The following is an 11,560-nucleotide window of genomic DNA, read 5'->3' as shown; positions in this document are numbered from 1 at the left end:
TGAGGAGAATCATCATCCCATCCTACATGATTTTTATATAATGCAGGAGCCTGGGCTATTGCCCATTTCCTGGCTTAGGTATATTTTAAATGAATTGGAATGAGGTTGGAGAAAGCTGGCATAATGATTTATTCGCCATGTGGACATTCCCTGACAAATTCAGGTGGCCAGTCTTATTCAGCTAGTAGAATGTCATAACCCTGTGAGAGTTGCTCCCAAAAGAGTGCTCTTATTTTCCTAGTTATGTCGGCCTCCACAGGGAGTGTTACTTCGTATACCTTATGTGGGACACTAACCCTGGTATCTGCAGTTTCAACTTGGATGTACTCATTCAAGGCCACTGTCTCCAGATGATCCTTCGAGTTCTTGCGAGCTATGGTGACTTCTGCTGCGCTGTCCAACATCGTTTGAGCCCATTCCCTGTTCTTGAGTTGTGTCCTCAAGATCCAAGGTATGTCTGAATTTTAGACCTGCTACCTTCTTTTTAGTGAATTAAATTTTCTTATTTTTTGGAACGTGTTAGTCGTCTTTGGTCTTCACACGTTCTTCCTTTTGTTCTGACCGTCCTCTTCTTTCAGATTTCTGCGACGAAGTCTGAAAGGTACAAGAGGAACGTGGATCAGTATCTTGATATCTATCAGGTTTTTTCAAATTATCCCTATTCCTGAGGTTATATCTCCTTTCAGAGGGCTCCTTTTGAGGAGCCCTACCTCTGAATTGAGAACACTTCTCTTTAGAAGTTTGTTTAGTGTTCTCCCACTTCTTTTTAGGAGGAGTAGGAGTGTTTTTAATGAAAACCTTTTCGGGACTGTCTGACAGTTGAGGTTTAACTGGTTTCCCACCCAAGCTGTCTCTTCCTAATTCTTCATAAGATTTTTCAGATATTATGGCCAGTTCATGTGGTTGCTCAGTTATATCAAATTCTCTTTGGATGCGGCTTCAGCTTTAATATTAGCTAATATTCTTGTTGAGACCTGTTTGAAATCTTTCAGTAGTTTCATACCTAGATTTTGAGCAGGCTCTGCCCCGTAGTCATTTTGATTCTGTTTCAGGACGTCTGGTATTACTGCCATAGACGGAACACCATGTGTTTTAGTGTAGATTGCAGCAAAGACTGTAACCCAAGTGTCGCAGTCTTCCAGATGTGGTGGGATCCCCATAGGTAAACAGATTGTTAGAATTCTGTGTTTCTCATGAGGGGTTGTATCAGGAAATACTGCCTCGATTTGAGTCATTTTTTGAGCTATCTAGAATGGAATTTGTTCCTGTTTGGCGAGTAATTTACCAACGACTGAGTGTAAAGTCTGTGGTGTAATTTTATTTATGTTCCCCTGGTAAGGGGTGTATTGTGGAATCCTTATTGGCGTTTGGACCGTGAAAGTCCGCATGACATAATAAACCAATTGTCTATAGATTTTGATTAGCTCTTTTAGTTGAACTACTAGTTCCTCATCCAACATTTCTTCAATGGCAGGATGTGGTGTATAGCTGGCTAATACCGGCCATGTTGCTCCTGGTCTACCTAGTGGACCGAGCCTGGTAATGTGATTTATATGTTTTAGGGCGCCTTTAAACCAGAGCACATGCTCCTGGAAAGTTAGTGGAATTTCAATGTCCTCGAAAGGAATGTATTTCTCTGGTGGTTCAACTTTCTTTGTAGAAGTGAAAGACTTTTGTTCTTGGATCTTCTTCAGGGAAGATTATCCAAGAATAGAATACCTCTGTCTGGTGATATTTGTGTGCCTCTATCACAAAAACTACCCTACCACCTCTTGATGATAGGCCATTTCGTATAAGTTTTATAGTGATGGCTTTCCTTAAAGTTTCTGGAATGCTCAGAGCATACTCGTCGGTCTCTTGAAGACCTGTAAAGTTTAAAGCTTGTACAGCATTGTCGCCTGTAGCTCCACTGGCCTAGTATTATCGTCGTCGGCCATTATGTTGACTGAAAGTTTGCAAAGCAAATTTCAAGGAAACAAAGATAAGGTGCACAATATTTTGGAATACTGTATCATACAACGTTGAAAAACCAAAAACTAATACATAGGATTTTCGTCCTACTCAGTTATCCCTTTACCCACTCCAGATGTTTTTTGGCCTATTACGGAAAAAGGGGTCTCTGAGAAAAGCACAACTGAGTTACTTTTAATATCTAGCGTTAAATTAGTGCCTTACCAAACATTGGGCGCCATGTACTGTAGTTCCTATATTCCCAATAGGCTCTGCACATTAAAATAATATATCCTATAGATTTGACGTAGGACTGAGGTCAACTAGGTCTCTATCGAATATACTAAACTTAATTGTGTGTGTGCCAGCTAACTCAGAGGTCACTAGAAACTTTCTTGAATACACAGGAAGGGATTCGTTTCTGACACCGCATAAATATGCCAATTTTTATTCCCAAGAATAAGAATATATCTCTTAGAGTCGCGGAAACAGTAGATAAGTATTTCACTCAGTCAATTGTGCATGATTTGTTTCTGCAGAGTTGCAGAGAAATAGTGAGACGGACGTTAAAAAGGGTTTATTGAACAGTCTTCTTTCTTATGCAAGAGAGGTGAACAGCTACAATTGTTATGCAGACTGCAAAGTATAATGGGTACAGGGTAAACAGTAATATGAAATAATACTGTAAGAGCATTGTATGGTTTCTAAGCCATATAAAATACATACATAAATAACGTTGACTAAAATACTCAACTGGTGCTTCTAAAGTACGCCTAAGTCTAGTACAAGGGAAGAAGTGAGTATTGTGTAGCATATGTTTAGTTTGTGCCAAGAATCTACCAAAGGTTTCTCTAGGTTCTAATCAGCTCCATACCTTGTTAGAATGAAAGAAGTCTGGTATCTCTGTCTTGGGACTCTATTTCCCAACACCCAGCAAGGGGAGCCGGAAACACTGGAGCTGGATTTTCGGCAGGAGAAAGGCAGCTTCCTGAACAGTGCCTCAGCTGGAGAGTCAGCTTCCTTCTGCACTTGCTGTAGCGAGCTGCGTCGGGCAAGTAGGTCTTCGAACTGCTCCAAACCGCCGTATTTTGCTAGAGCAAGTGAAGGTATATTTATACCTTGAAGGTGTTCAGGAATGCCATAGTTTAACGTAAAGTCGGTCATATGAATGTCCAGAAAGAACCCCTAGGGAATAGTTGTTCTTTGTAAAGTAACTGAGTTCTTGGACAAATCAATATTCAGGCAAGGGGAAGTCCCTGACTGCTTAAGCTGCTTTTCCAAGAAGTTGTTATGACGTTTGGTATGGGTGGAAGTAGCCATGCCTGTATTTGGGTAGCATGGACTCTGACTAGATAAGGGCTTGATTTCTATGCCTCTATAAGGGCAATATGAATTGTACCTATATAAGGGCATGAATTGGGAAAATTCATTCGGAGCTTAAAACGCCACACAACACGACTAATTCCCCACCTTTAACTCTACTGCAGCTCTCCCTTTGGTTGGAGAGCTCCGCACCACTGTTCTCTTAATGCATGCCAGCTGTAGTTTGATATTTTCATTACTAGTCCCACAATTCACCTGGATGAAAGCAGGCAGCGCATGGGGGAAATGTTGTTCGAAATTCTATTCTTCAGGGAAGGTGAGTGTTAATCCGTTTGTTTGGCCATGTAAAAAATGCTGTCCCCAGACTTCGCTGGGTCCCTGCTTACAATCCAGCCTCTCCTGGGGACTCAGAGTGGGCAGCGGGCCGGGATACAGTGATTCCCGGCTCCTCGTGCAGTGACGAGCTGCTCCAGGCAGCAGCCCATTCTCTTCACCTCAGTCCGAGGTGGGCCGGAGCATACCAATCCTTGGTGGGTAAACCTCAGCAACAATATATACAATTATACATCAGGTTTGACAAACCTTCATAAAGCTTTCTAAACACAAAAAGATCATCCATTTCAGCTTCATTCTAGAAAGTTTCAAAGGTGATCCATCAAGCTGGGGCCAAGAAAAGGAGGCAGTCTCAAAATGTTGATTTTCTATGTTACTTCCAATAGAAATTTTGGGAAGCAATACCAAAACAATGGATGAATGGAACTACGCAAAATTTGGCAAAACATAGAACTTTATTCAAAAAGCAAGCTATGTAGTTTTTGGTGTACATATGTTCAGCTGCTTTTGAGAAACTTGTTTTTGAAGAGATGCTCGGGATTATCACATAAAGATTAAAAAGGTAGTGATACTTGGCCAGATATGCTCTGATTGGCGCATTTAAAGAAAGTTAGTCAATCCTGATTGGCCAGCCACACCTTTAACAATATATTGTGGCAAGCATTGAATAAAAAAATGAGTTAAAAATATGAGGGGTTAAGGTGAGCACAGCTGACCTCAAGGGTATGTGGGGGGGTGCAATGCCACAACATAAAAACATATTGTAACATGGTTCCCGTTTAAATGCAGTAAATGCCAGGTTTTAAGTGTCATGAGAAGAAACACATTTAAAAGGTGATAACATATTTTAGTTATCATATAAATCCTTTGTTTGGTGGTTCACACTATCTTCCTCTACCATGTAGGAATAAAGTCTGATATTCCGAGAAAACATGTACTTCAAAAAGCAGGAGTAGCCTGTCATTTGACAACAGATTCCCACAGTGTTCTAATGAATTTATATAAAAGTGGGGTTATGAGTGGTTCCATTCTAACAGGTGAATTATTCTATACAGCTAATCAGACATGCAGGTTAATACTTTAAATACAGAAAAGGTCTTTCTTCTTATCCAGTTTACACAACTACTACTCAAGAAAGGGGTAGACTATCGTAATCTTGTGGATCTGCCTTACCTGACAATTAAGCCCATTGGTATTTCTGACCATGCCACAATGAGCAAGATTTTCTGGGAACCTGTATGTCCATTCCACATTGAACTACTCAAGCTTGCCAGACTTAGACAAGCAGGCACTACGAGGACAGTTTCATGGAGATGAGATTAGAATTGGGTCTGATCACAGATCCAGTGACTGGCTTTTGCAAAGTTTTGAAGAAATCTTTGCATGCCACCCAGGTGGAGTATTTCAGTCGTTTTCAAAAGAGGGAAAAGTGTTTTGGTACATTCAGGAATGTCATTATTGCATACAATACTATTAGAATCTGGCTTTCTAGTTGGCAGAGGTATGCACCCTTTCCCAGTGGGAACCACAATCATAGTCAGGGAAAGTCAGTATCACACTTTAAAACAACCTGTTCTCACCTTCTGGTAGCCTACCACAGAGAAGTCAGGCTTAACTTAAAATGCAATGTGTAAAGTATGTGTACACACAGCACACAGTAACACAGTGAAAACCCAACAAAAAGACAACACATGTGTTTAGAAAAATGAGAATATATTTTTATAGGTAAAACAAGGCCAACACAACAATGGTTTGAAAAAAGGTTCATTCACAACAACAAACCATTCTCAATTCATATTGGACAATGGCTACACAGCTAACTACTTTACATAGGAAAACCACTGACAAGAACAATGCCATTTCCATTCACTACAGAAGTTTCCACACTCTGAGCATACAAAACAACTTGCCTTCTGGTCAATTTCTAAGAATCAGAAGAAACTGTACTAGAAAAGAAGGTTATTTCCTTCATGCTGCTACTTTACTGGACAAAGTGAAAGAAAAAGCTATCCGCACAAGCTTCTCAAGCACTTGATAAAACATGGTCAGCGACTGGCTGCCGCCCCCCTCCCAAATGATCACACCAACTCCCGGACATGTGAACACAAAACATGGTTATCTTTGGAAGGCGGGGGGTCGCGGGACCCCCCGACCGTATTTATTAAGTTATAAAATTGAAAATTTTAATAGCATGATAAATACTTTATACAAAAATCAGCAGGACATTAGATACAATGTTGTCAACAAGTATGAGAGACTAACCTTAACAGAGACTCTAATACAGGTTGTTTCCTAACCGAACTAACATCCTAAGCTAGATTTTTGTATACTACATTTCTGGCCATATGGCAAGGTCGCTAACCGGTGTCAGGTCCTAGTAGCTGCGCCTCACCTAAAGATGTGCGCATGCGTAGCCGGGCCTAGTAATTACCCGGTCCACGCCGTGAAACAATTACTAGCTGCGCCTTACCCAGAGATATGCGCATGCGTAGCCGGGCCTGGTACTTACCCGGTCCACGCCGTGAACTCCATTTACCCACTAAAGGAGGGCCCTTACTCTGCGCCATCCGGTGACGTCATGAGTATGCGCGCGCGGGGTGGCTACCAGCCTAAGGAAAGCGTGACTACTCCAACCCGCGCCCCTTTGAAAAGCAATTACCTTGCCCCTGAAGTTCTATGAGGTGCCAAGGGCACCTCCCCTTGGGCGGGAACCTCCATGGGATGATGGCCGCCCCCTCAGACCTTAAAATAGCTGCTCACCGGTCATGACCTTACCGCATGCCCCAAACCTAATAAATACGACGACCTATGGAAGAAAAGATCTAAAGGACAACTACTCTAACTACTATCACATAAAATCAACATATCGCTACAAAGGAAAAAAGGCCTAACAGAAACATCACAATGCAGCAAAATTAAACATATTTCACTAAAACGGGGAAAAAAGGCCTACCAGATCATTTATCAAACAAATACTTCAGTCACATAAAAGCTCGTTAAACCAGGCCTTGTGCTAACAATAACTCAGCAAAGTATATATACATTGGACTGATACAGTTTCAACCAACTAGTTCCAGGGATGGTGGGTGGGAAAACAAGAAGCCCCGAGCGCGGGGCACGACACTCTGTGGGCGAGCGTCCAGGGAACAAGAGGGTCTCCTGGGCGCTCCCCGCTTCTTTATCCCCAAGGGGCCAGGTGAGGGCGGACCCGCCCCCACCCAGCCCCTCCTGCATCCTGCCCCCCCCAGACCCGGAAGCCCAACAATGACATCCGGGTCAAGGGGGGGCACCAACCAATCGGTGAGGAGGCGCGCCCGGCCGGGCACGCCCCCTCACCGAGAAGCTCTGAGGAGGGGGACGGTCGCCGCGCCGCCATGCGGGCGAGGGGGCCAAGGGCCCCCCCTTTTCACATGGTCAGCGACTGGCTGCCGCCCCCCTCCCAAATGATCACACCAACTCCCGGACATGTGAACACAAAACATGGTTATCTTTGGAAGGCGGGGGGTCGCGGGACCCCCCGGCCGTATTTATTAAGTTATAAAATTGAAAATTTTAATAGCATGATAAATACTTTATACAAAAATCAGCAGGACATTAGATACAATGTTGTCAACAAGTATGAGAGACTAACCTTAACAGAGACTCTAATACAGGTTGTTTCCTAACCGAACTAACATCCTAAGCTAGATTTTTGTATACTACATTTCTGGCCATATGGCAAGGTCGCTAACCGGTGTCAGGTCCTAGTAGCTGCGCCTCACCTAAAGATGTGCGCATGCGTAGCCGGGCCTAGTAATTACCCGGTCCACGCCGTGAAACAATTACTAGCTGCGCCTTACCCAGAGATATGCGCATGCGTAGCCGGGCCTGGTACTTACCCGGTCCACGCCGTGAACTCCATTTACCCACTAAAGGAGGGCCCTTACTCTGCGCCATCCGGTGACGTCATGAGTATGCGCGCGCGGGGTGGCTACCAGCCTAAGGAAAGCGTGACTACTCCAACCCGCGCCCCTTTGAAAAGCAATTACCTTGCCCCTGAAGTTCTATGAGGTGCCAAGGGCACCTCCCCTTGGGCGGGAACCTCCATGGGATGATGGCCGCCCCCTCAGACCTTAAAATAGCTGCTCACCGGTCATGACCTTACCGCCACAGGCCAGCATTGTTACCCGACGATCTGGCCCCCCCCTACTCAGGAATTCACCCAGGAGTGTGTTTACCCAGCATAACCCTCCAACCAGGCCCAGAGATTATTAGACCAAAGGACATTCCCTGACTCTGTTAAATGAACCCCATCCTTCAGGTAGAACCTTTCGCCCCATATACATCCATGTGGAATTGTCTGCAACCGGGGGGCTCGAAATAGTTTGTCCAACTGAGTATTGATCCTCTTTACCGAGTGATTCAAAGCCCTGACCGAGTCCCCCCCTCGCCACTGCCAACGAGGAATAAGTTGAGACCACACTACAATGCAACCCGGGCAAGTCTTGGCCACCCACCCTGCCGTGGAGATGATCTCTTCAATCAGGATGCGCCTCCCTAACTTCGCCAGATCATTCTCCCCTACATGGAGTATTACCACCGACGGGGTGGAGGGCTGCTGAGCTAAAAGTCCCTGGAAAAAACCCCTAAACTGACTGAGGCACAGGCCCCCCCTCCCAAAGAATGAGATAGTCAGCCCTTTACGCGCCGCCCTTTCCTGACGGTCTCCTGAAAGAAAAACACGCTCAGCACGCTTCACGTAAGAGTGGCCAACAATCCAGATAACCTTTGTCTTGTGTCCATCCTGTTGCTCGTGTTGTGATGGTGCCGTTTGCTGACGCCCGGTGGTGAGTTCCTCCCCCGCGTCACAGGTTTGAGAAACTGAAAACCAAAACATACCAAGCGTGAGCACCAAGTTGTTACAACAGGTCAATTTGTACATAACGTTTATAACACTCTGATGTCCATCTCCCGATGCTCTTCACATCCTCAGCTGAGAGACCCCTTAATGCCGCTTCTGTTGCAGCCCCTATCCTGAAGGAGTGGGTGCCAAATTCTCTAGGATCCAACCCTGCCTGTCTGACCGTTAACTCAAGGACTCTCCTAAACTGGAATCTAGTTAATGGTGTCCCATCAGCGTGACACAACAGTGCACCCACCGCTGTGCCCCCCCGCTGTCCGTGGAAGACCTCCACGTGGGAGACCGGACAGCAAGGATTGGCCCGAGCCCGTTGGAGCACTATGGTGTGACCCCGAGATTCCTGATCTGTCTTGGACCTCTGGATTGTCACCGACATAGTATCCTCTCTGATGGTAATGCTAGACCGCTGGAGGCCACCCAATTTATCCACTCTTGATCCTGCCACCAGTTCGCTAATCCTTAAGGCCCCATAAAAGGCCAGGGAAAATGCAGCTTTGAACAGGAGGACCTCCCACTGTGAGCTGCAGACCTGATGCAATGCCTCCAGTAATTATGCCAACCGGGCCAATCCAATGGGCTTTCTCGTATCTGTAGAGTGTCCCTGCAGCCGGCGCCACCCCCTCAAAGCCTTGCGAACTATAAAGGTATTCGTGGGATCTCGCATGCCCTTAGTCTGTGCAAAGAAAGAGACCGCTGCCCTATGCCTTCTTGCCGCTGTCACGGAGCGCCGTTCCTTGTGCATCCATTCTAGATAGGCCTCAAAACTGGCCTCCTGTGCCCACTTAACTGCCCATTCCTGACCCAAGAAATTACAGTAAGACAAAAACGCCCCTTCGTATGCTGTCCTGGTCCTGGGTGCTAAGCTAGCAACCACGAGGTCCTGTAATCTGGGGCACCAATCTGCCAAAGAACTGCCGGGAAGTGTGTTGGCGAGGGGTCTGCTGCAGAAAGATGTTCCCTGAAGACCTGCATTTTACAACGAGAAAGGGAATCAGCAGCATTGTTGAGGATGCCAGGCACATGCTTGGCTCTGAAAACTACATTCCACTTTAAGCATTGCAGCACAATCTCTTTTATCAGGCGTAGTATAAACGGACAGCGAGCCCCTTGTTGGTTTATACATTCCACCACTGTCATGTTATCTGACCAGAACACCACTGATTGGTTACATAGATGTTCTGCCCAGACCTTCAATGCCACCCATATCGGGAAAAGTTCCAAGAAGCCAATGTTGGTTGTCAGACCCCGAGCTCTCCATTCTTCCGGCCACCGTTGGGCGACCCATTTGTTCCCCAGGATGGCACCAAAGCCCACACTCCCAGCCGCATCTGTCCACAGGCCTAACTCTGCTGATGTAGCAGGGGGAGCTGACCACACTACCCTGCCATTAAAGCCCTCCAGGAATGCCATCCAGATATGCATGTCCTGGCGCACCTCAGATGACAGCCTAGTGCGGTGATGCTTCTCCCGCAACCCTTTCATCGCCTGAGCAATGGAGCGTGAGAACGGGCGGGCCATAGGAATGACCCGTAGAGCAAAGTTCAACTGCCCCACTACTTCCTGCAGCTGCTGCAAGGAAACCTTGTTCTTTTCTAGGCATAGGCGCAGAGCTGCCTTAAACTTAGACACCTTGTCCCTGGGTAACCTGAAGCATCCCTCCATGGAGTCAATTTCGATGCCAAGGAATTCCAGGCAGGTGACTGGTCCAACCGTCTTCCCCGGCGCCAGCGGGACCCCAAAAGCACGCATGAGCACGCAAAATTCCTGCAATGCCCAAGCACACTCCTGAGCGCCCGCCGCCCCCAAGAAAAGGAAGTCATCCAAGTAATGCATGACCTGCTGGTGGCCAGTGACCTGTTTCATAGCCCATTCTAGGAATGTGCTAAATGTCTCAAAGTATGCACATGATATGGAACAACCCATAGGCATACATTTGTCCATGTACAACTTGCCATCAAAAGTGAAACCCAAGAGGTGGTGATCCAGGGGATGTACAGGGAGAAGGCGGAAAGCAGATTCTATGTCAGATTTAGCCATTAATGCACCTGTACCCAGAGCACGCAGTAAATCAACCGCCTGATCAAAAGAGGCATACTTGACACTACAAATCCCCTCATCAATTGCATCGTTCAAGGATGTCCCCCTCGGGGCCGATAGGTTGTGGATCAGTCTAAATTGGCCCCTTTCCTTCTTGGGTACTACCCCCAACGGAGAGCACACAAAATTGGGAACAGGCACCTCTTGGAAGGGGCCTGCTATCCTGCCAAGTGACAACTCTTTGGAAATCTTAGCAGCCACCACCTCTGGATTCTGTGTTACTGAAAGTTGATTCTTGCAATGCGGGCTACCTGTGTAACCCATTGCTGGGATCCTAAAACCCTGAGAAAAACCCTCCTGCAATAGAGTGGCAGCTGTGCGGTCAGGGTATCTGTTCAACCAGGGGATCATTGCAAAAACGTCTATTGGCGTTGGAGGGGCCAGCTGGACTGAATCACTCCGGCTTCCCCCTTCCCCTGTGACCGTGGTTACCTTGCTTGTTCCTACACGTTGTCTCGGGATGGGACGGGTGACCACAAATTGAACATGCATGCCTAAATCTACAGGTACCCTGGGGCCTTGAGCAGGAGCGCTTATTAAAGTCCCAACACACCCCTTTTCTCTCTGCCCCCCCCCCCCTTATTCTTCCCGGGGACCTCATTCCCCTGGTGTGACCGAAAGGGCTGTTGGGGCCTGGCAGAGAAAACCCTGGGAGCGCTTGTAGACTGTGTAGGGGCCGTGTCCCCCGAGAACTGCTGGTGCCATGACATGGAATCCACCGTGTCCCACGCTAAAGATGCATTAAACTCTTTGGCCTTCCTGAAATTAATATCATACTCCTTCCAGGCCTCGCCGGTATACTGATCGCTCCACCTCACAATCCTACTCATGTAGCAAGACATAGCTGCCTGGACATTTGGGGGGCGTTCAGCCGTGATCGCGGAAAGGACAGCAAAGGCCCTGATCCAATTCTTTAGCGTTTCCTCTACCTTGAATCTGGAGCATTGAGCCCTCCAT

This window comes from Lissotriton vulgaris, chromosome 4_1 (assembly GCF_964263255.1).
Source record: "Lissotriton vulgaris chromosome 4_1, aLisVul1.2, whole genome shotgun sequence".
NCBI classification, from domain to species: Eukaryota; Metazoa; Chordata; class Amphibia; order Caudata; family Salamandridae; genus Lissotriton; species Lissotriton vulgaris.
This window is presented reverse-complemented; position numbering follows the sequence as displayed.